Here is a 26292-nt window from a genome sequence, read left to right on the forward strand (position 1 = left end):
AATAAATTTAGGAGATAGAGTAAATATTTTCAAACTGATACAAGCTGGGATGAAATTTTAGCTTGAATTTAAATACAAGTTTGGCTTGGGATAGAAATGGAGGGCACTGCTCACACTCCAGGAAGGCTTGTCAGCTAGAGTTCTAGGAAGGCAGTGAGATCAAAGGTACCAGCCGGTCCCTGAGAACCACTCCGATTCCTTCCTCTCAACTGAAGCAACAAACGTAGGGTCATTGATTCACTTAATGCCACTGGATACTGTACCCAGTGTGTGAAGTTACAAATACTAACAGAAAGATAACAGTAGCACTTCATTGCTACTGGGAATATATCTTTATTGCACTTTTGAGCTTGTTACTTCAGTTGCTAATATAATGAACGTGCTTATTTCAAGAGACAGTTTTAAAACACAGTTACATTTTATTACTCCTTTAAAAATACTCCTCACAAATCTTGTATCATGGAGGAATGTATTGGTCCCATCTTTTATTGAGTGCAGCCCTTGTCCTGTTTATGACCCACAACTGAAGCATCAGCCCATAAATGTGATTTCTCCGAAGCAACGGAACACAAGTACCTAGGCCTCTTGACGGGGAGGCGTTTAACACACTTCGTGTGCTACTCTGAAAATGCTTTTGTTGCCAGCACTAGCTTCCCGCGGATTCTGCCCTTGCTGGAAAAGCACAGAATGTTTTAGCGAAGGTGGCCCTAATTGGTGTGAAACATCTTGAAATGCTGAAGTTCTAATGCACTTGAAAAAGGCCCTTGAGAATCAAAGGAAAAATAAAATGAGGTAATGGTCTTTAAAAGATAAAATAAAAACAGAATGAAAAAGAAAAGAAACTTTAATTCATTTCAGAAAGAGATGTCAACTCTTAGTGCGTGTAGATACAGTTGCCAGATAATCTTTCCCAATTGCAAATCAATTTTTAGGTGGGAAGTGAGGGACTGGATTTTTGGCAGACCAAACAATCAGTGCCATCTAGCGGTTGTACAAGATAAAGATGGAGAATTCAGAAAATACAGAAGGGCTTAAGCAAAAGAAGCTAGGTTCCTAGAGAAGGCTGGTTTGAATTTTTATCTCCACTTATGAAGTAAGGACATTCAAGCGAGGAGGCAGCATTTTTAAATACATTCAACAATAAACCCTAAGAAGAACAGTGGAGCGTCGAAATGTCACATGTAGAGAACAAACATGTATTAAACATGTTTTAAACATGTATATTTTGCTTAGCTAAAATTATCAAGTAATATTTTAGGAGACAAATCCTCAAATCCTCATCTATTTAGGAACATCATGTTAATAAGAGTTTTCTGCTACTTGTAAGCAATAAACAAATCCTGAAGTGCTACTTTTCAGTAGGACGCAGGATCTACTCAAAAGGAACACATAGAATTCAGTGCTCTATGGACATGTGTGAGAAAAAGCCAATCTTTCTTTTCATTACCCTAAATCCCAAATTTAACATTTCCTTTAATCGAGAATACAAAGGTAGGCTGCAAACCACACTGGTTTAGCAATCCTGTACTTGAGACTTTGACACCAAAAGAAATCAAGTATTTTTATGTTGTTATGTATATCTTTATTATGATTAAATGGTAGTAGTTATCAAACCATGACACAAAGTCTTTTCTTTAATAGGTAATAATGAAGCAATTGTATTACCATACCACTGTTTTTAAAACTTTTGAAAAAATTCTTCAATATAATTTATTCAATTACAATCCTTTTTATTTAGGATACTTACAGACATTATTCTAAGAGGAGCTTGCAGGCTTCAAAAGACTAACAAATGGCTTCATGGTGCAAAAAAGTGAAGAATGCTGATATGAAGGGATGTTAAATCATAACGTGAAAACACATAATTTTCTATTTAAGACCCAGTTGCTTGGGGTGAAATCTTTCCTTCTAATTTTATTTCTGCTTCTCTGTGCCTTACTTTATCCACCTATGATACATTACAAGAAAAGCATGATATTTAAACAAGAAAATAAAATATACATATATATGCTAACCCTTTGAAGTTCCAAGTGAATATTAGCATTTTTTATTATTATGCAATCCAGTTAAGTTTAAAAATTTCTACTCAAAGAAACTAAAAGATTACCAGAATTTATAATCTAAACTACTGGCACTTTTGATGAAGAAGCATATCTCAAAGAGTATTTTTCATCTAGAAATAAATGCATATACTAGGGGCTGGGGAATTAGCTCAGTGGCACAGCGCCTGCCTGGCAAGCGCGAGTTCATGAGTTCAATTCCCAGTACTGGAAAAAAACAACAAAAAAAACCCACAAAAAACAAAAAAAAGAAATAAATGCATATACTATACTCCATATGCTTTCTTAACTAATATTTGCTAAATAGGGAAATTCTATCCACCTGATCAGAGAACCTTATGGAGTTAAGTGTCTAATTCAAAGTCATATAAATGAAATTGCTACAATACAAATTAAAACACTTTGACAGTTATTTTCATGCACTTACTCTTCAAAATCCAAAAGCTTTAGGATTGCTGAAAATGTACTTATAAGAAAATACTTTTTTTCATTTTAAAAAGTAAAAGAACGAAAACATATTAACAAACACACATACATTTACAAAATAACACAAGAACAATACAAGCAATACTGAAATTCAGACAAGGTGATAGGAAATTAACAATGGTTATTGCATTACATATTGATTTCTTCAAAGTGGTTACTCATGAAAACAAATACAGACCTGTAAGATTGATCAAATAATTCATCATTAACTGTTCCTTTCAATGAAGTGATAGAAGTTAGTAGGACAACTATATTAGCTATCTTGTATACATGTATAAACATAATTTTCCCCTTCTTTCTTTTCTCTTTTCCCTCATTCAGAAAATACTTCTTGAAAGGTGAAAGAGAATCCATATCTAGATTGGTAGAAAAAACTAGTTTATCAGAGTAACCAAACTGGAGGGTTAACCCCACACTAGAAAGGAAGAATCAAATGCGAGTTTTCACATGTGCGTGAATTCAGTTGATGTTTACAGTAACTGTATGCGTTGTGTTTATGCATTTTAAATATTTCCCATAAAAGTAGTGAATAGACGGGCAACTTCCTGGAGTTTGATTTCTAAAGTGGGCGGTAAGGAGGCAGGTAATTTGGGGAAACAAGAATCAAGTGTTAAACAGCTAACATTCTGGAGTCCAGAGAGTTCTCGAATTCCACAGTCCTCTTAGCTGCGTTCTGGGGAAAGTCCATGCATGAATTTGAGAGTAAAGACATATCAGTAAGCAACCTGCCTGTGCCACATTACAAAGCTAGTATGCTTGCACCTTACTTGGCTGGGATATAATGAAATTGGAATGGAAAAAAGTTGAAATGTGGACAGGAAGATCTGTGTTAGATTCTTCATTTTGTGACTTGTGAGGTTCAATTCCTCACAGGGTTTTCATGGAGAAAACGAAGGTTAGCTGAGAAGGCTTCTGTGAAGAGTGAATAAATGAACAACTCGTGAACATCTAGAAAGGAGGCTAGTCCATGGTAGGGACACAGTGCTTTTGTAGTCCACATGAGTCACTGAGTTCCTTAATTGCTTACGGAATAAACCAAGGAGGCAGTGGGTGGCATGAAAGGAATAGGTCTGCTCACTGCATTTTTTCTTTTTCTCTGATATAGCGATGCTCTTGGCTACCGAACAGTGTGATGGTTAGGGACTAGTAATAGAGCATATTGCTCTGGGCACGGAGCAAACAATCATGAAATTGTAGTAAGTATGGCTCTTAGGGTATATGAGTCTATTAAAACACATAGTAGCTGCACTATTTAGAACATTAGAAATTTCCATTGAGAGACTGCTGATGTTCTTATTACAAAACTTTGGAAAACCTTAGAAAGGCCAGAAATGTTCAGTTTAAAGAAAGATGCAAGAATAACAGCTAAATAGGAGTTTTTCTGTAAGTAGGACGTCGTCAGTCTTAATAAGAACCCCTACAAAAACATATCTATATATTTCATTTTTTTCTTGGGTTTGTGCATAAAAAAATCATGTATACACTCCTCATGAGGTGTGGATATTTCTTGAAGGGAGAGTATGCTCACAGAGACCAGATTCTTCCACAGACTTCACGATTATCTATGCATGGACCCAGCAGGACTGAATATTTAACATTTGGAAAATTTGGTAATGTCAACAAAGCCATATTTCTGTTAAAGGGAGTTCATAGGAGGGGGTTTATTTATAAACATTATTTGGGAAACTAGAATTCAAGCTTAAACCCCTGATCTGATGTCATCTTTATCAAGGAACATATTATAACATTGGATTCACATTTCCTGCCAAGTCCTAAGGATGTGGCCCTATAGGAGACAGGGTTGGGGGTGATGGACCGATTAATGGACATCATGCTTTCAAGTTAGTGATTGTGTGAGGGGGGATTTCCTTGTCAGAACACAATGCCACACCCCCGGTTCTTATTGTGGACCAAGTGTCAGGTTAGCTGAACCTTCACTGCGTTCTTCAGGAGAGACAAGGGGCTGTCTTTGCAAGGTGGAGGAAGGGGTGAGTGACTCCCTGCGGAGCTCATTTTGAAAATGAAGTGCATTCTAGCTGTTGGGGGAAGCTCTAGGAGGCATGGAGACTGGACCTGCTTCTCCTAGGCTGCAACCAAACCAGAACTCCTTTCTCCCCCAGCCTCATTTCTACTTGCTGCCTGGCACTGCCTCTTCTGGGGTCCTTGGCTCTTTCTGAGCAGCTCCCCTCTTAATTAGAGCCCTTGCCTTACCTGCCAGTCTGAACAGCTGATCTCTCATTGTGGCTGGTTACATCCGCCTGCAGGAAGCCAGTTGCCAGCAGCCCACTTCTGTTCTGCTGCCCATCACTGCCCCCCCAGGGCCGAAGGTGTTAGTGAACCTTTGGAATTCAGACCTGTCCCAAGGAAAATATGCAAAGTTTTCAGAGGCTTTCTCCAGGCTTACAAGTGACAGGTTAACAAAGAGAGACACAGTGTAAAGGTTGGAATGTTGCTGTTAGCTGAACGTGAAACACAGGTAATTAGATTCGAGAAGACACTGCCTAGCTAATTTGGTGTCAGTGGATTAAGCAAAATCAAGGAGTTGATTTAACTCTTCAGAGTACTCACATCTTCTGATCCTCTTACTTAATTGCACAATTCTGCCTTTTATGGGGTGTGGACTGGTAGACCGGTGAGAGATTCTGACATATACTCACCGGCACTTGAAACACCGGCTCCTCCTTATGCCCGAATGCACTTTGGCTGTGACTTGGGTGCCCCTGAAAGCTGTGTCATCTCTCTTGCCCAGTACGACAGCTGAGCAACTTATCACAATGGTTAAGTGCTGCCGACATAATCTGCACATTAATTCTGTCAGACAAACCTGTGGCCTCGGTGACTCACCATATACTAGTAATTTTGGTGGAGGAAGGGGCTTTCAGGCTCCTGGGGCCTTACGAACTATCCTGAGAAAGCAAATTTGTCTTTGGTGTCTTTTCCTGTCCTCTGCAGTGGTTGCCAGTATCACCTTCTTTGAAGCTCTGCAGGAGCCCAAATGACCTCTTGCTTGTGCCCATCAAGTCTGATATTTCCCGAAAGTGGTCCCTCAGTGCTGAGAGCTGCACCATGCTTGCCGATCACCCAGGGAGCTTGGTAAACAGCAGGTTCCCCATCTGTAGGTCTGGTTAGCTTGACAGTCTGGGTTTCTCACCAGCCCTCAGGTGACACAGATGCCCCAGGTCTTCGGTGGATCACATTTTGAGTAGCAAAGGCAATCAGATTGTCTGATTAAAGGGTTTCCTTTTCATGGAAGTGTAGACTACGTGGGGCCCAACACAGCTGGTGTTGGCATGTTTGTGGAGTCGTGTTCTTTCCAGCAACCTTCGAGATTTCAGAAATAGGCACTGGAAGAACCAGTGCTCTTTCCTTTAAGCCTCCCTTTTGGAAATGGTGAGGGAGGAGGGCAAGGTTAGTTCCAGGAAAACTGCAAAGGTGTCTCTATGACTTCGCATCTTCTATTCCTGCCCCTTGCTGCCTTTTCCCACTCTGGCCCCGTTTCCTGTCACATCCCTTTCTACTCCGTGCTGTAGGCTGTACAAGGTTGTTTCACACCTAAAGATTCCTTTGCATGATGCCAGTGGTCATGGGTTCTCAGCAATGGCGGTACCTATCCCAATTTTGTCACAGAGTCCAGGTACGATTACTGCATATCTCTTGACCAAGTGCTTGAGCAGCCAGTTTTAGCTTGCAAAAACTAGTAAGACCTCAATAATTTTAGAGAGCAGAAGGGTCCAGTAAAAAACTGATCTTGAAGTTTGTGCTGTTAAGAATCAATCAATACATACTTAATAAGACCTAGCTTTGGTAGGAAGAGGACAGGACTGGAGTTCAGCTTTGGCTCCAACTCTGACATATCTAGTTGAGCAACCTTGAGCAATAGGAACTGCGCCTCAGCTTCCCACTTGTCAAACTTAGTCATTAGTAAAAAAATTTTTTGTTTGAGTACTTATTGTGAGGTAATTAGACAGCTAGTAAGTACTCAATGGTTAGGTTTTGATTGAATTCTTATGTACTTTTAAGTCATAGGATTGTAGAATTTACATTTATTTGCTTTCAGGAAAAGACTTAGGCACGTAGAAGGATGGCTCTAGCACCTGCTAGATCACCCTTACTATGCAGCAGGAAACTCCCTCCAGTTTCCTGTTGCTTTCCTGAATCTGAGGTTATGTCTGGGAGCCCTGAAGACTCAGCAGTCTAATTCTTGTGGCAACTTTCTCTGTTGGGTGAAGGCCAAGGAAGGTGACCAGCTGCACATGAATAAGCTTGTCCATGAGTTAGGGCTATTGCAACTTGGGTGGGCTCCGTCTGTCAGGGATGCTGGCACTGGCCAAGGGGAAGTGTTGAAGAAAGCTAGGTCCAGATGGGCACAGGCTAGAGAACTTTCTCAGCCGAAGGGCTCATTCCAGATCCAATGGTGCAATCTGCAGTGTTGGAAAAGGTCAGCCACGTCATGGCTCTGGAGTGTAAGCACATTTGGGATGGTACCCCTGCCAGCAATTGGGAGTACAGGGAACAAGCTACAACCTCCAGGGGAGGGACAATGGCTGGGGCACAGGAAAGTGCTGGATCCCTGCCAAATGGGCTATGATGGTTCTAGGCAAAGCTCCAGACCCAGCAGTGGGCTGGAATACTAAGCAGGAAATTGAGGCTGAAGTCTGGTTAGAGAACAAGGCTGCAGCCTGGTGCTCAGGGCTCACCAGACACCCAGCCTACAGCAGGAAGATGAATTCCAGACTCCATACACTGGTGTTAATCCTTGTCCTGCTCAGGGCTGGCTGACACAGGGCCTGGGAAAGACTGTCTCTAATTGGCAGGGGAAGGCAGGAATTATGAGGGAGGAACTCACAGAGAAACTGTTTAGTATTCATAGTTCTAGTACTGTCACCTCTACCCCACCCCTTCTTTGAGAATTTCCTTATGCCAGTGGGGAACCAGTTCCTTGACTCAGGAAAGTTTAATCAGCTCCATGAGTAGCTTTTAAAGGGAGGGATGTAACATCTTAAGCCTGACTTCCTTTTTCTTAATGAAGAGTCGGAGCAAGTGCGTTGTCAATGCTTTCCAAAGACGGCCAAGGCACACCTGTGGTGGAACGAATTGGGTCAATTTCTCACTGTAATGAGACAAGAGTGTACACTGAGGGGATCTGAGGGACAGTCCAAGGAGAAAGGTTAGAAATGACTCACAGGGTCTGGAGTTTGTTTAGAGATCTTGGGAGGGATAGGTTTAGAAAGGCTGCTGCTAGACAGCAGGAACACTTCTGTAATTAGGTGTCTCAAGAAACTTTGTCTATGGGGAAGAGAGACTAGAGTGAGGACAAAACTGTCATAGATGACAAAATAGGAAGAAAATGTACCAGCCAGGAGAGACTAGGAAACATAGTATTTTAAGAGTTGCTCAATGATTATATTTTTCTCTGTTCATTGATAAAATTACAGCGTGATCTTGTTTTATCTCATTGTAGCATGGCCGTACAGTGACTTTGCTTGATGTCAATGTTCTTTGAAGCTGTTTATATCTAATAAGGGACATAAACAGGGCTGCTGGGATACGCCGGACCAGTTCCCTGGTGTCAAGGAAAGCTTTCGTCCTCCTTGCCCTGCTTCTTTCTCTCTCTGTATGACAGCATTAGAAGTTAGGAAACCCCACATTCTAATGCTAATACTTTGCTGTTGGTTCCTTGAGATCAGGAAGCACAGTATTTCCTGTAACACTTCAGCAAGCTCACGCAGATGTTATTTACATTTTACAAACAGACAAATGGTGACGTATAAAGCTTTGAAAGTGTTCATGAATCATGCAAAAATGGATGTAACTAGAGACCGTACTCATAAGTGAAATAAATCAGACCCGCATGTGTGAACACCGTATTGTCTCCCTAGTGTAAGAACCTGAAATAGTAAAGAAAATCTGAAAGGTACAATAGATATTGTGAAAGGAAAAGAAACTGCTCAAAGAAAAGGAACAAGTAGGATGAGGGAAAAGAGAAAAAAAAGAAGGAAAGGGAAATATATACATGCATGCACAAAGACGGCTGGGATAACTACTGCCGATTTCTAATGATTTATTGAAAGAAAAAGTTAATGTTTAAATTTTTTCTTTTTAAATTCTTTGACCAATTTTCAATGCTTAGATCTGGTAATATGAACAACTAATGTGAAGACAACAATATACAATATAACAATCATTGTTGATTTCCTATCATCTTGATTAGCGAATTCTGTATCATTTCTATTTTTTTATTATTTTTTATCCTCTTCTTTTAAAAAAAAATGTTAAACAAGCAGAACCAGAAAAGATACACATTAAATGTCTCCAATCACAAAATACTTGTTGGCACCAAAGGCACAGGGGGTGGCGTTGTGGATCACACATACACAACATTGTAGTGGACACAGTTGATGATGAGGATAATGATGTCATCTGGGGTCAGGAATGTATCCTAAGCACATGCCACTTGTACTTAACATAAGTATACCCACTCATTAATGTGATATAACTCACGGTATCATGACTTAGAAACAGATCCTTAGGCCTACTTATAGTTGTGGCTTTTTTATCTCTCTAAACAAAGAATCTCTGTGTTAAGGAGCACACCTTCATTCAGTTATTTTTATTTTCATGTCTTTCACTGGACCCTGTGCTACTCAAAGGCCAAGGCAATATCATCATGATAATTCCATGAATAAATGGTTACAGAGGAAAGATATTTATGTGTCAAGGAAATACACTATCCCACGACCAAGATATTATGACAAATTCAAAATTTCATCACTACCTTAAGTGTAACTCCCAATAAACAAAAAACCTCTTTTGAACAAAAGCAAATACCTACAATAGACTTAGCCAACTTAAGTAGCTGTTTTACTCATGAAACTGTTAATTAGAAAACAACTCAAGTGCCCAAAAAGAAGTAAACAAATCAACAAACTAGTTTTAGTAGGGAATTTAGCTCAGTGCCAGAGCACTTGGTTAGCACACATGAAGCCCTGGGTTTGATTCTCAGCACTGAAAAACAAACAAACTGGTCTATCCATGCAATGGAACAGAAGATTATGACAATAGTCTCCTACTTGATGATCTGTGATGTGTGAACACTTGAGTTTATTTTGTCTTCTAATCTAATTTCCACAGATACACTTTGCAAAATGCAAGTCACGTTATGCCACTCTGCTAAAATCAAATATTCTAATGAAATCTTCTAAGCATTTAGAACCATCTGAAAGATCTAACCTGATCTGGATTCCTGTTCTTCTTGGTTCACTCTGCTCTACCTAAACTGGCCACTTTGCTATGCCTGGAATTTGCCAGGATTCCCACACCTCAGGATCTTTCCTCTCTGCCTGGAATTCTCTCCCCCAGATATCCACGTGGCGTACTTTTCAGTCTTTCAGGAATTCACTCAATTGTCACTTTGTAAGACAATGTCTGACAGCCCTCTTCAAAATTCCAACCCTTTCTAGGCCCTTCTATGTCAGGTTTTCTATATTCTTTCTTGTTTAATTTTTGATAGCATTTACTATCTGACATATCATATATTCACTTCTGCATCTGTTCACTGTACACTCTCCCTCACTTGAATGGGAGCACTAAGAAATACAGTTTTACTGTCCATATCGGTGCAATTTTTAAAATTTATTTGCTGTTTTATCCAGAGCCACACTGTAGTATCTGTCACAAAGGAGACAGATAAGATGTTAATTCATGAACAGAAATGGAATTAAGGCATGGAGAAAGCAAGTGAACTGAAAAGCATCGTCTAGGAGAATTGCTTTTAAGGAAAACCAGTACCCTGGGGTTTTGTCTGAGTCTTGTGCTATATAATCACACTGAAATTCATTTCTGGGAAACACATATGTGTGTATTATTGGCACACTGGTGAGATTAGTCACCATTTCTAAGTTGACTGACTTCAGTGAAGTGTTTCAAGAATGTTCTCAAATAGCTCAAGGACAGTTCCATGAATTCTCCAGAGGCAGAGGTTGAGTCCATCGATGAGCCATTCACCAGTGGCCTCTGGAGTAGCACCATTTTCCTGTGTGTCTATGTTATTTTTGTGTAGAAAAGCTGAAAATATGCTCTGTGATGAAAGTGTTGGTATGAAATTCCAGCCTAATTCCTTCAAACAGGAGCTCTTTATGAAGAGACAAAGGTTGAAGGTTGGCCTGGGGATGGAGCTCAGTGGTGGAGCACTTGCCTAGCACATGGGCGGCCTTGGGTTTGATCTGCAGTACTGGAGCATGGGGAAGAAAGGAGGGATTGTAAACCTGGAACCCACTCTTGTGGGAATGTCTGTGAACTAAATTTATAGGTACAAAGAAAACCCCCAGGGCTGGGGATTTAGCTCAGGGGCACAGCACCTGCCTGGCAAGCACAAGGTCATGAGTTTGATTCCCGGTACCGGAAAAAAACAAAAAGAAAATACAAAAAAAACAAAGAAAACCCCCAAACCTTTAAGATCTGCAGTCCCCTAAAAAATGAAGGAGTGAGCAAATAGGTGTAATGTGGGTTTAGAACAGGTGACTTAAGCCTGCACACAAATAAAACAATAATCTTGTCATATTCTTGTGATTACAGATAATAGTAATTTGTTAGCGACTACAAGCTTCTCAGGTGTGCCGTTTGTGCGGTGTGTCGTAACAAACTGTTTAGGTCTCAGACCATGAAGATTTGTTCCGTAATTACCTTATTGAAAACCAGATTACCTATTGTTTGGATGTCAGCTACCTGAGCGTGTGCCAAATAACTCTCAGACAACTGAGAATGACAAACAATGCCAGCCTGAGGAAGGCGCCTGTACTTTTCATGTCACCTGGGTAGCCAGGGTGGGCAAACTGGTTCAGGGAAATGAACTTCATTCCATGGTAAACTAGGCTGGGTGGATCCACCCTAAAGCTCATTCATGTGGAGGTTTCCTCTGATGGGCTGGTGCCAGAGTCTTCAGCCAAGAGAAACCAATAATCTGACATTGTCCTCTGGTAATCTCTGCTGGGGAACTTATGTTGTTGACATCATGACATCACAAAGCTTGGTATTCTAGAAATCATGAAACCCTGATATCTATCTATCTATCTATCTATCTATCTATCTATCTATCTATCCATCTACCTATCATCTACCGATACCTGTCATCTTTCTGTCTGTCTCAGTTACTTTTCTCTCCTTGCTGGGACAAAATACCTGACACCCAAAATGAAGGAAGGAAAGGTTTATTTTGCTTATAGTTTGTGAAGGTTTCAGTCTGTACTTGGCAGATTATAAGGCAGAGTGGCACATGGCAGAGAGCTACAGCTCAGGGCAGCAGAACACAGCAAAGCAACAAAACAAAAGCCAGGAATGGGGCAGGAATGGCCTCAAGCAGCTTCTTCCTCTCCCTTACATATGCAAACTATCCACCCCAGGGTGGGTGTAGCTCTCACACCCTTCAAACCCTAAAAGCCTGCCCCATGGCCGCTTGAGGCTCTGGGGGGACACACAGGTTCAAACCATAACACTGTCATCTACCTGGTAGATATTCCATAAGCTGGTAGCATGATGGTCTGGTTCTGTGATACCATGTCAATACCAACATTCAAGGATGATCAACTTCTTTACATAAAATGGCATAGTATTTATGCATAGCCTATGCACCTCTGTATACTTAATAATCTCTAGATGTAGTGGAAATATATGTAAATAGTTGTACGGTATTGTTTAAAGAATAATAACCAGAGAAAAGAAATCTGTACATGTTCAGCACAAAAAAACATTTTTCAAGTAGTTTTGACCTGAGGTTGCTTGAATCTGCTGGTGTGGAACCCACAGACAATGTCAGTTGACTGTAATGTTTTTGGTTGATCTAAAACTGGTGTTAGAGCTATTTCTTGGCTTTCTACGGCAAAGGGTAGTTAAGACTTGATAGAGTGAAATCCACTTCAACTTTTACATGTGATTTGACTCATTTCCTTCTTCCTAAAAATGAGAATAAAATAGCAATTTCTTATACACAGTATCTTTTCAGAGCTAAATGAGAAAAATGCATGTAGAAGTGCTTCACAAGGAGCCACTCATTAGATGTAAATACTGGCTGATAATTATTGGGGGTCTATTGTTACCCACATTCAAACTGAAATCAAACTGTACACAGACTGGAGTTTCAGCTGACAGAAACATTTTTGTAACCCTTGTGGAGTACTGAGAACAATGCATTATACTCAAAGCCTGATAAATGTTAGTTATCATTCTTATTCTCCTATGCTTTGAAGTTAGAGACCATGATCTCCCACTGGGGACCTGATTATTCTCACTGCTTATTGAGCATTGCGTTAAGAGTGAGGCGAGTGGAGAAGCTTAAAATCTGAACAATTCACAGTATCTGAGAGGGCAAGCTCTACATACCTGAGCTATAAGACCTGTGTTTGGAGGGAAAAACATGTGGCTGAACATTTAAATTCAAGCTCAGGTCTGCCACTTACCAGGTGACTCCTTGAACAATCCAGTTAACTCTCACTCTAAGGCTTCTTATCTGTGAAATAACAACAATAAACAACAACAACAGCAACACTTCATAGTAGGGATAAATTAGGGTAATGTGTGTCAATCTCTTTATTAGGGTCCACATACATGACAGTTATTGTTATCAGGAGTTATAAATTGAAATCTTGTGTAACAAATATCTAATTAGGTGTATAGTAAAAATAAATGATCAGAGGTAGGGGAAACGGGAAATCATTATGGCTAGAATCTTGGAAAAATTTTTGGGAGCAAAGGCCCTAAATCCAAGCCTCAAAGAAAGGATATGCTTTGAGCCAGGGGACCAGAAGCAAATTTATCACTGGTGAAACAGCATCAGCAAAGACATAGAAATAAGACAGCAAGTTATATGTGTAGCTACTGTGAGGACGCCAGCAGTTCCCTACGATGAGCAGCTCCGGTGGGGGGAGTGGTGGCCATCAGAACATGGTCTTTGTGGAGTGTGGTGGGTGGGAGTGATGTGGTATGAAGTCAGGTGGCCTGGGGCTTGATTCTGGAATCTGCTGCTTACAAACTATGCAATCTTTAGCAAACAAAATTTTCTTATGAAATGGTGCCTATCTCGGTGTAATATTGTAAATTTCAAAGGGTCAGTACATATAAGGTACATAGCGCTGTTCTAGTACTTAGAAATTACTGTGGTAATGCTAGATGTTATCTAGTGGGATTTATCTGGTCTTCTTTATTAATTATTTTTAGACATCCCAAAACAAAATAGTTTTGATGATTCATGGCATTAGTAACAACAACAGAAAATACTAACAATTCCATCAGCCAGATAAATCAGCCACTCAGTTTCAGGTTTCATTTTGACTACATACTTTTTGTTTGTTTTTTTCCGGTACCGGGAATTGAACTCACGACCTTGCGCTTTCCAGGCAGGCGCTGTGCCACTGAGTTAAATCCCCAGCCCCTCATTTTGACTACATACTGATCAATTTGTTTTTCATGGTTTTGGCTGTCGGATGGATAAAAATATACAATGACTACTATGGATTACTTTAATTAGTCCTGAGTAGCCTAAATGCTTGAAGGTATCTTTGAAGCTTCAGGTCCATCCTTTGATTTGCATGGGAGGCTTTATGAATCATATTTTCTTTTTACATTTATGTGTCCACATTCCCTCATCTGAATTTTTGGAAGTATTGAAAAATAAGAAAAGTCATAGAGCAGTGCCTCTTAATCAGGGATTTTGGGATTTTCGACAACATTTGGTGACATTTTTGGTGACAGAATGGGGAAGGTGTTCATATTGGAGTCTAATAGACTAGGCCAAGGGAGCTACTAAATATCCTACATTGCACAGGAAAATCTCCACACCCCAACACATAATTATCTGGTCCCAAAACTCACTAATGTTGGGTTTGAGAATCTCTGCCCTAGATAATTCCTCTCGCCTTCACTTACTTGAGTTATATTACAAGGACATGGCAAAAGGTAATGAAGCCTGAGATGATGTAACACGGCCATTTTGTCTTCTTTATTTCTTTGTGTCTATGTCAACCCACACCAAGCCTATATTCACTGACCACAGTGAAGTAAAAACTACTGAAAATTTCCCCTCAAGGTCAGCAGACACCGTCACCGTGTGTGTGTTAACGTGGTACAAACTGGTGGATCATCACTGTTTCATGGAAAGTTGCAGGCATTGAAATAAGTTGAAACTTTAGTTGGAACCTACTGAGCTGTCCGTGAATGTCATGCAGTATACGTGTAATTTCTCCTGGGAGCAAGGTACTGTTTCAGGAGCTCAGCGCCATGTATTCATGGAGAAAGAGCCCAAGCTCTACCCATTTTTGTAGTAGGATGCATTTTCAGTGAGTTATATATTAATTTCAGACACATTAAAATGTGGAAACATGTTCATCCTAAATGCTTTTTAAAAATTTATTTTGAAAATAAAAGAAGGAAAATACATTAACAGACATCCCTTTACAAAATAACATAAGAACAATACAAGCAATACAGAGTTATAGACAAAGTGGTAGGAGATTAACAAAGGTTGTTGTATTATGTATTGATATCTTCAAAGTGGTTTCTCAGGAAAACAAATAGAGACATGCAAGACTGATCAAACAAGTCATCATTAACTGTCCTTTTCAGTAAAGCGATAGAAGTCAGTAGTACAACTACGTTAGCTATCCTGTATATACATACATATGTAATTTCCCCTTCCTAAATGCTGATGAGGTATAAATGTATAATCATTATTGTCCATCCTATCAGATCCCACTAAACTTATTTTCCTTTTAAAATACTATATAATTTAAATATTTAAATTTTGTTTGTGAATAATTTCAGTTCTTTGAAATTTTAGTACTCTGTCAGGTGACACCATAGAATTGTAAACTGTGCTCAGTAATACAGACTGAGCATCCTTAATCTAAAAATCTGAATTTCAAAGTGATCTGAAATACCTTTATTCGCTTATTAAGAAACTAACCCAGGGCCTTTGCATAAGCCACATCTCCTACCCTTTCTGTTTATTTATTTTTTTAAAATATTAAGACAAGTTCTCACTAAGGTATGAAATTTCTAGGCTGGGCTTGAACTCACTATCCTGCCTCAGCCTCCCAGAGTGCTGGGACTACAGGCTTGCACCAAAATGCCTGGCTCAAAGTCTTGAATATTTTGAGTGCTAGGAAGACATCAAAAATGGAAAATTCTACACCTGATCTCCTGTGATGGACCTCAGTCAAAACACAGGTGCAGTAAAAACATCATATAAAATTACCTTCAGCCTTGGTGTGTATGAAACATAAATGAATTTAGTGTCTAGACTTGGGTTCATTATGTATATGCAAATAGTATTTCAAAATTGGAAAGCAATCAGAAATTTGAAACCATCTGGTCCCAAGCACTTTGAATAAGAAAGACTCAGCCTGTGAGTAATTTCCATTGTTAATTATTCTGGGCAGAAGGACACATATTCATTAGTTTTTTGTATCTGAGGAAAATGTGTTTTTAAACCTCATAGGAAAATTACCTTGGCTGAGACACAATACAGGACACTGACATTTACAGGGAAAGAGGTTTATTTGGTCTCATGGGTTAGTCCAGGGTGGCCCAGCTTCAAGGCAGAATGGCATGGAGGAGGGGCTCAGCGGAAGAAAAGCTGCTCACACCATGGTGCCCAGGAAGCAGAGAGAGGGAAGAAAGGAGCGAGGAAGGCGGCACATCCTTCTAGTCTGCCCCAGTGACTGCCTTGCCAGGCCCCGCCTCCTGGCAGCGAGCCAGCTGGAGCAACCCCACAACTCAGTACTCTGCAAACCCTGCTGATGAGTGCAGGCAGCTTTGCCAGGCATTCTTCATCCAGACCATGCCCAATGTGATGGTAGGTGTGCACAGTAGACATAAATACATATGCAGGGACATACACACACGTATGTATTTTTGTTCATTGATGTACACTCTTCCGTCAGAATCCTGAGCTCTGCCTCTTCCATTTCTCGTTTGACTTCTGGAATTCTACTCAGTGATTAGGTTACAATTCCCCAATCTTCTACAATCATATTGATCTAGGCCTAGAAGTCTCTTAACCTTTACTCAGTACCTCTAAATTAGAGATATGACTAAATGTAGACCACAGTGAGAAGCGTGGGTTGAACTCTTTTGGCTCTGTCTAATTTATTGATCATTCATGGCCGCTGGAAAAAAAAAATCACAAAAGGGAGCCTGACATGTGTGAGTGCGTGATGGGTAATGACTGAAATCAGAGGCCCACCTCCAGCACCCTCAGCCCTGGCCAGCGAGAGCGAGGGACGCTCCGGCTGCTTGTGACTCAGCTGTGGCTCTAGCCTGGAAATCCGAAAGGGAAGCCCATTCCCTGACAGCCCTGCTCTTAAGAAGTTTCCCAGACTCTGTCCCACCAGCCCTGCATCGCCAACAGCTCCCGTGTAGTAACACTTTCTACTTTGGAGAATCTGAGAATATTATTATTTTTTAAAGTTACTATTTGGATGAAAAGATGCAAAAGCATGTTTTCTCTGTTGCAGTTTGCTAATTTGAAGATTGTTTTCTTCAAGTTTTTTTTTTGATTAAATGTGAACGAAAACACTTTTTATTTTATACAGTTGGTAGAAAATGATAGCATAGTATATTTCAAAATGCTGATGGACTTTCCCATCCCCTCTGTAGCGCTGCAGTCCTTTACTGAGAAATCCATGACGTTGCCTCTCTGTTCTCCTAAAAGAGAGTGAATTTTCTTTGCAGATTTACATCTAAGTGAGGAAAAGAGGTTGCGTCTTTTAGTACCATGCAAGTACATATGTAGCAGTTTGCTTTGAAATATGTATCCCACAGAGGAGAAGAACTTACCCGGAAAAGGAGCAAATCATGGGGAGTCCGTGCGGCGGAACAAGCTTGCACGAATTAATTAATACATACAGGAATATATAACATACAGACCGGTGAGTTTCTAAATTGAAGCAAGAATTTTAAAGGTTTTTTTTTGTTCGTTTTCTTTTTTTACACTGTAAACGCCTTTTTGGCCCGGACAGTTTTAAGCATACGGACTAGCTGTCAGCCCTCTTGTGGCAAAAGTGAGTAATGACAAAAATGATCATCTAAATGAAGTGCGATACATACTGTACAAGGCACTTTTCAGGTCAGAAGGAATGCTTTCTTACAAGAATTTTATATGTAAATTTGATTTAAAATATCATCAAGGAGTGAACACAGTAGCCTGTAACCCCACCTACTCAGGAGGCTGAGGCAAGAGGATCGAACATTTGAGTCCTGCCTGAGCAACTTAGGGAGACTGTCTCAAAAAGAAAACCAAAACAACAATAAAGATACAAAACAAATAAAACAAAGGGCTAGATGTAAAGCACCATAAAATACGATGTATTATTGAAGGAGAAAAATAACAATGAGTCTAAACACTCCAAAATTAGTCCCTTTTATCTTTTAAATAGAATATTTTAAACATCCTTCTGATCTTACAAGCCTTTCAATTCTTAGATATCCACATTTTAAAATGAACTATTCTTTTCTTTACACTTTCCCCCTACTATTTTATTTTTAAATTCTTGCTAAATTTCACCAGTTTTCCTGCAGCTTTGTATTGGTTTTAACAATATTTATTTTTCATACTGATTAAAATTTTGTTCCTCCTCATTCTGATCATAGTATTTCTGTTTCTAGCTTCAGTCATTTGCAGATTCTTTGTAGAGTTCTTGTAACTGAGTGGCTATGATGTGGCAATTACTGTTCTCTGTGTTAGAGACACAGGTGAAAAAAGTGCCCCCCCGGGAGTCTCATGATAAGTAATTAAGTACATATTCATGTACATATATTATGTATAACATCTATCTATCTGTTATCATCTGTCATCTATCTATCTATTATCTATCTACCTATCTATCTACTATCTATCTTTCTGTCATCTATTGATCATCTATCAATCAGTTTTCTATGTATCTTTCTATCATCTATCTATCTATATTTATCATCTACTATAATTTCTCTATGTATCTACCTTTCTATCATCTATCTATCTATCTATCTATCTATTGAGAGAGAATAGATGAAAAGAGGAAAAAATCATGTGAGTCTGAAGAAGAGCAAGTGCCAATGTCCTGAGGCAGAGTTGTGGAACATTATAGGTGAGAGCAGTTGAGGAAAGACAGGCCAGTGTATACCATGAGTGGCTTTGTTGGCCCTGGACAGCAGTGTGAAAGAGGTCCCTGGGGGACTTGGGGTCAGAGGATCTGCTTGTGGATTCATGTCTGCACAGGCCAGATGGCTACTGCGTGGAGGACTGACAGCTGGAAGACACTCTCTCACAGTGACAAGGCTTTGCTCCGATCTTTGAGGCATGGTGATTACTTGAGCTCAGATGCTGGTGCTATAGGGGCTGCACTGAGGTCAGATTCCAGATGTGGTTTGAAAGGTCATGGGATGTGGGTTTGCAAGGGTCACCTTGAGATTTTGACCTGTGAACCTTGAGGGACTGTGGTGCCATCTACAGCCGGAGGAGACTGCAGAAGAAACAGACTTTTGCAGTGGTGGTAAGGAGCTCCACCGTTCTGTCAGAGACAGTTCAGTTTGAGCTGTGGCATGGACGCATATTGGAGTGTGAAGTTGAGAGAATTCTGGGATAGAAATCACATCTGAGAGTCTGCAATTTATCAATTACGTTAAACCACTTTGGGAACTTAGCCATGATAAACATGAAATGTCTAGAGGCCCTGGGCCCTTGAACACTATAGGAGTCAGGAAGAAGAACCAGCAACGGCGTAGGAAGCAGGAGCTATAAAAGGGGACATTAGAAGACAGCAGTAGCTAAGGGGCCAGGGAAGCAGTGCTCAAGGGTGAGTGGGCGCGAAGCTTTGCCCAGAGGCAGAATGAGAAGAGAAGACCGGGCCACTGGGCGGGACAAGAGGAGGTCACCGAGATCATACTGGAAATCCCTGTGCATCGAGTCTTTAAAAGCTCCTGACCACATCAGTCCCCCTTCGAGCTGTGGCCGTCTTCTCCACTTTCAGTTAGACAGGGTTTTGCCCCTGCTCTGCCTTACATACCGCTCCTTACGCTCTGATGCTGCAGGGTGGGCCACCCCAGGACCTCGCTCTGCACACAAGCAGGTAGGCAGGAAGCACAGCTCTACCCTGATCCAAAGAACATCAGAGTGTGCAGATGAATGCTTCTCATGGAGATGCAGCCTGCAAGGCTCCTCAGAGGATCTCAGGGTCTCAGCACTCCTTAGCTATCAGGGCAGCCGAATTATTACACCACTGTCTTCCCTTTTTCTCTCTCTTGTTCCCACTGCCCTTTGCCTTGCTTGTATTCCAATATAACCTTCTGCAAGCCAGCCTTTTCTCTGTGCCAGAAGTCAGTTATGCTTGGCTGCCTTAACCCATTATTAGTCACCCTGTTCCCTCCAGGTTGACCCAGGTTGTGTGTTAGCAGAGTCTGACTTGAAGACATTATCTATGATGGGATGGAGCTCTCCTGGAGAAGTGGTACCTGGCTAAGATGTGTAGGTGAGAACTAGGGGAACATGTATAGAGATGGTTCCTCAGAAGATAACTCCCTCTGGCAGAGTGGCGGGATGAGGTGGTGAAGTGGAATATAAAGTTGACAGAAAAGATTTTTTAAAATGTGGGAACACTTACTTTTGACATGGAGTTTAACATTCAGGCAGAGATGCTGGAGCCCGTCCCAGAACACTGTTGGAATAGCTCCTGAAAGCTTAGCCACAATATAGGCCTTGAGTAAGCCAGGGAGGTTGCCGGAACTGCCGTGGCAGCACTCCAAGAAAGGGGTCAGGAGGCTCCGGGAGAGCCAGGTGCGGTGGAGCCTGCCTGCAATCACAGCACTTGGGCAAGTTCAAGCCCAGCCTGGGAAACTTAGTGACTTAATAGAAACTTGTCTCAAGATTAAGAAAAATAAAAGATGACTCAGGGAAGAGGGATGTTGGGATTGATTTACCATGGGAGACTGAGAGGCCAGTCAGAGTCAGTTTCCTTCCAAAGGGCAAGGAATGGACTGGTGAGTGAAGTGGCATTTTTGAAGGGCTTGGAGAGCGGCTGTCCTCTACAGGCTTGCAGAAGGCTGTCCTCTATGTGGGCTGTCTGGAAGCACTGGGAGTGAAGGCACTTCCGGTGGTAGAAATCAGGGGCTAGCAATGAACCCCTAGAGACATCAGCACACCGGGGCAGCCAGACAGGAGGGTGGTCATGGTGCACCGGCCTTGCCCTTCTCGTGGTGCATGGCTTTGTGGAGGTTTCTTCTGACCATGGTTTGGGCATGTGGGGAAAGTACAGGGACAGTTTATTGGGCTGCTCATGAAAACAGCAAGCACTTATGGGTATGTAAGACTCCCAATAAGACTGGTAGCTACTGCAATGGAAAAGCATGCTTCCCACATCAGAGTCATGTGTGTAGACTGGGAGCCCAGTGACTGAAGAGATTAGGGCCCCTTGGGGAATAGGAGAAACTTCCCCAGAACCTTTCCCATAGGGTTCTGTGGCCATCTCCCAGATAACAGGGTAGGAGGAAGAGAATACTTACACTATCCAAAGGCCACTGGGTCTAGGGTCTGTGAGCTTTTATGAGTACCAGGGACCCTGAGTCCCATCACTACCTTCCAGTTTGAGTAGAGCTTTTGGAGACCAGCTGAAGGTCTGGTCCATGTCTGGGCAACGGTGTGGGTCCAACACCTGTTAGCTCTTAGGATCACTTCTTTGGATGCTGAAGTCACTAAGAATGATACCTGGGAATACAGAGAAAGAGGTTGCAATCAGTCAGAGAATAAGGAGTCCTAAGCAGGCAGTGGCTAGCTTACCGCTGGAGGGACCAGTCGCAGTGAAACTGTCTTGATGGGGGAGGCTTTCATAGACCTGGTAGTTTTTAGGCAGGAGATGTGATCTAGAATCAAGAAAAACCACATAGAAAACCCACTGCATGCCCACTCTGGGAGAAAAGACATCCCTTTCAATTAACATGTAGCACTGTGCACATGGTCAGTATCGTGGGTTTTATGTGCCACCTGCTTCCTCTGTGTCACCAGTTCCCAGTCAATGTGGAGAAACACCAGGCACTGACAGGGTGAGACACAGAATGGTGGCTGTGAATTCACTGGGCCCTTTCTTTGAAGTTCATCTTAAAATCCAAGCAAAATAATTTTCAGCCTCCCTCCCACCCTCCCTCCTGTACCCTCTGGCTGTCACAAGCTTAGAGAGATAACACTGGAAGGGCTTTAAAGTCACAGGAGGAAAGGCTGTGTCCAAGCCCACAGCTAGCTACCAGGTGACTGCACACACAGGTGTTCCTTTCCTGCAGCCTTTCCTTTCAGGCTTTGCTACACCAGGCAGGAAGAGTCTGGTAAAGCAGAATTCTCCACCATGTGTCCCTTACTTGTTTGTGCTTCCTCATTATCCAGGTCTTGACTTTAGCCTTCAGCTGGGTCCCAGCCCGCAGTCGCTAACATTACCTGAAGGAGTTCTGTGAACACAATGAAAGGATCCGTTAGGCCAGACAGAAATGAATTTCCATTCCACTTAACCAGCATAATCTATATATATTATATGCATATTTATTTTAAACATATATTAGAAAAGATATAAAATATTACATATTTATTTGGTCATGTGTTGTATAACAGAAACAACATAACAAGGCAACAATAACAAGGTATAATATTAATATTAACTCCCCCCTGCCAGTACTGATAAATCTTGACGATGAGGGGAGCTGGGACAAATGTACGTCTCTATCCTGCTTCTGTTTGGATACTTTGTTCTGCTTGTCTTTTATCCACCTTGGGCCTAACTCATGCAGGTAATTAAGCCTACATATAAGGTGCATCCTTTGGGGGCTCTAGTTTTCTATTAGCTTTAAGGTAGGTCCCCACAGCACTGAAATGCTGAAGACATGGAAGAAAATGCACATTGCAAGCCACCCCAGGGGACACACTCTCAGGGCTCTCTCCCCTGGGCTGCAGAGGTGGAAAGGGCCTGCATACCTGCTTTGCCAGTGCGGGTGGCAGTGCAGCTTGTAGACTCAGGGGGCCAGAGTCCCTCACAGACAGAGAGTCAGCTGGGCTGGGACCCTGGCCCCCATGTACCAGCCTTGGGCTCAGAACAATCAAAGTGCCACCCTCCTGTATGGTTGCTTTTTCTGTTATCCTAACAAACACCCTCCTCCCTTAACCTCCAACTTAAACTGTGGTCAGATCTTTTCAGTTGCTGCCTCCCTTGGGTTCTACTGCAACCTTTCTCACATATGAATTATAGTTTGGGGGAATTTCCTAGTATGCCCTAGATGAAACTTACAGGCACCAAATACAGTAGTACACTTTAGCCCTATGAGAAAGCTAATCCTGTATTTTTTCTGTACTTTTTTTTTTTAGCTGTAGGCTGAGTGGCTGACTGTACACTTTGGAAACCACGGTGTGTCCTGTGAGAGTTGGGACGGGATAACGAACTTGGTCCTCTCGTTTCTCTCCCACCATCTTCCTGGGGCCAAGGCCCTTGGGCACTGTCTTTCCTGTATCAGTTTCACCCAAAGGCTCCAAGCAGTCTCTCGGACTTCACGCAGAGACCCTTCTACTTCCCTATAATTTCATGTCTTTGTAATTTCATGCCAAGACTTTGGGGCTGTCTGTCTTCTCTTTTGGAGATATATGTATCTGTTTGTCTCTTAATTAAAGGGAACTACCACCACCACCACCACCACTCTGCTGCTTCTGTTCAGGGTTGGATTACCTTCTGGACATTAAGACCGGCCCATGACTAACTTTCTCAGCCATCTTCCATCTGGTACAGACTCCATTGGTTGAGGCAGATTACTTCTGGCTGATTAACTTAAGCTATGGGGCTTCAGTAGACTGTTAAGTGTGTGCGACAGAAAGCTATGAGGGAAAAATTATAAAGACAAATATAAACATACTAAAAGAAACACAAGGAGAAATATGTATATAAAAGGGTTTCCCAAGCCCTGTCTGTATGCTTGCCTGTCTCTTCCATTGAACCACTTCATGGAGCCATCCTCCGCCACCTTCTGCCTCTCTCTCTCTCTTGCTCATCTAAGCCTTTCTGAAAGGGAAAAACTGCACAAAAGAAATTATTCTTTTTAAAACTTTGCTCTTTTGAAACTGCCCAGCTCTGTAACTGCTTCATGGCTTTGTAATTATTTTCTTGACCCCTCTAACCAGGAAAGCATAACCAAACATGCAGGATGCCTGATTGTACTGTTGTACCAAGCTTCATGAGCTGATGATCATTAATCTACCCTTGTAACCAATGATCTCACCCTGCTAGCTAAGAAGAACTGTCAGGCTGTTCTGTCCCACCTTTGTACCTCCTTTGTACCTCCTGCTTATGCATCATATAAAAGCCCTAGACCACCAGAGATAGGGGCCTGATATTTTGGGAGTAATCCCAATCAGTGTCCGTCAATGTAAATAAATCTGCCTCTATATCCTGGGTGTCATTTCAGTATTTCTCCTGGCTGTTGCATCTCCACTTCTATGTCTTTTCTTTCCTCAGATTTAACACAATCTGTTTACCCTAAATCTGGCTCTTCGTGACTTATGTTTTTAGATTACCCCTACAGACTCCAGTCTTCTTGTCTGGGGCAATCCAACTGGATTGCTAAGAAGGTTTTCTGGAATGTTCTATCCTGGGTCTTCCAAAAGGTTTGGTCTCTTTATGGCTACCATGTGAGATTATGATACTCTTAAATATTCCCGGTAGGCTTTGTCTGAACATTTCTGGGCATAGAGATGCTCTGAGATTACAGGGTGGCCAAACTTCACCGTGACTTTGAGGGGCATGATGACAATGTGAAGAGAAGCACCAATAAACAAAGAAACAACAATACAACAAAAGCGGAGTATTAGAAAACAGAGTAAAAAAAAGCCTGACAGTGTAAGCAGAGGTATTTGTGTGAGAGATTTCTTTCTCCTTTAATAGCTGTATGTGAGAAGGAAGGGCTCCACCCAGTTTTCTCTCTGCCAGAAATAGTGGGTGATGAAGGAGAGAGCTGGAGTGGTTGATTCTTCTCCAGCCAGGAAAGCAGAGAAAGTAACCATCTGGGAAGTCACTTTGGTTACCATCTGCCCAATGAGACTTTACTACCACCAAAATGTACAAAGACACTAATGTGGGCCAGGACTTGTACCAGGGGCTCATGGAGAACAGAGAAGAATCAAAAGAATTTGGAGCTGCCTTGGACTTGGAAAATCGGAGCAAGGGTGGGGTGGAGGATGATTGCCAGGTATCTAGCTTGGGCAACTGGGAGGAAGGTGATGATCTTAGTGAACAAAGAGATCTAAGAGGAGCAGGTTTGAGCAAGGTGGGGCAGAGGGAGAATGGTGAATTGTTTGGTTTGGTAAGTGTTGAGTGGGGCATGCCTTGAAGACATTCACATGGTAATGGATGGGTGAGATGGATATAAGGTCTGGAGTTCAGTGCAGAGTTAAGAACTGGGAACCTGGATCTGGGAGTTATCAGTGTAAACAGAGGTGCTCACCTACACCACTGATGTTTGGTTTCCTAATCTGGATACACATAATGAAATGCCAGCCCCGCCAAACTCATGCGGTTATGGCAATAACCAAGTGAGATGAAGTACGTGAATGTGTTTTTAACATGCAAAGGGACGCAATGATAAGACCTTCGTAACTGCACTTGATCACTGTGTATAATAAAACCCTAAATCATGTGGAATGTGGAGTGATAGGAGGTGAAGCCCTTCTCTCAGGGAGCTTGCAGTTAATGAAGGATCTGTGAAGAGCGTCTATGCCTTCAAAACAATGAGAAAAGTGATTGTGGGGCATAGTCACTCCTGGGTCTTTGGTGAAGGAAAGAAGTATAATATGGGAGTAAAATTCTTGGTGGAGAAACTCTAACACATTTAGGCTTTGCTCCATGTCAGGAGAAGCCTTTTTCAATGTGCATGCTTCTTTTTGGGCTCTTTTTGCTTTATATGCAGGGTACCTCTGCTCTTTGGAAGTTGGTTACTCATCAAGGACTCTGAGAATCTTCCCTTTCAGAGTCTTCCCTACTGGGCCTGATAGTGACTATTAGAAAAATAGAAAAGCAACAGCAAGGACTGCTGACATACTTTGTGGGACTCAGTGAAAAAGGACATGCAAACTCCTGTTCACAAATATTAAGAATCTCAGATGGCAACAATAGGACAGTAAACAGAGTGAGACCTTTTAAAACTGGGGGCCTGTGATGTTGCATTTCCAGAATCTGCCACAGATACCATCTGGGTCAACCCCTGATATAAGGGAGCGAGCTTGAGTCTTCATGCAGGCAATGAACAGCTGTTAAGTCATAGCATCAAATATCTTTTATGCGCTAGACCAGCTCAGAGGTTGGCAAAGACATATGAGAATGGATAAATTCCTTTTCCCTAGAGGAACACATGTACTTTTTTAGTAAAATCTAACATTGCTTTCTAAGGTTCTGTTTAAATACTACCTTTCAAAGGTTCATTTAGGTTTTTTTCTTTGTTCTGTGTTTCCACTTTGACTGCATAACTTCTCAGGGCAAAGGGACAAGTCCATGGTTGACCAGATGAACCAAGTCTTTCCCAGAGGAAGGGGAAGTTCTTTCCACTAGGAGGACTTTCCACAGCACCAGGTCATGAGAAAGGCAAAGGGACGAGGAGGAGATACTGATCCTCAGCAAGAAGCCAGGGAGGACTGTGGCAGCAAATCTCCTCCTAGCTGGTCCTTCAATCCATGTTTTCTATGTGAGTCACCATTGGAAGGTGGTAG

At 41.7% G+C, this 26292-nt stretch overlaps 1 long non-coding RNA gene across 1 annotated transcript; it reads right to left on the bottom strand.

Annotated features, from left to right (window-relative positions):
* Positions 1-1750: 1750 nt before the first annotated feature.
* Positions 1751-5220, bottom strand: LOC106149777. The gene is made up of 3 exons (XR_001236151.1): positions 5204-5220; positions 4758-4900; positions 1751-1948 (listed from the first exon to the last, which is right to left on the bottom strand). It is a non-coding gene; the product is annotated as an uncharacterized LOC106149777 (long non-coding RNA).
* Positions 5221-26292: the final 21072 nt, after the last annotated feature.

Source organism: Chinchilla lanigera, unplaced genomic scaffold (genome assembly GCF_000276665.1).
Source record: "Chinchilla lanigera isolate Chin_1 unplaced genomic scaffold, ChiLan1.0 scaffold00052, whole genome shotgun sequence".
Classification (NCBI taxonomy): domain Eukaryota; kingdom Metazoa; phylum Chordata; class Mammalia; order Rodentia; family Chinchillidae; genus Chinchilla; species Chinchilla lanigera.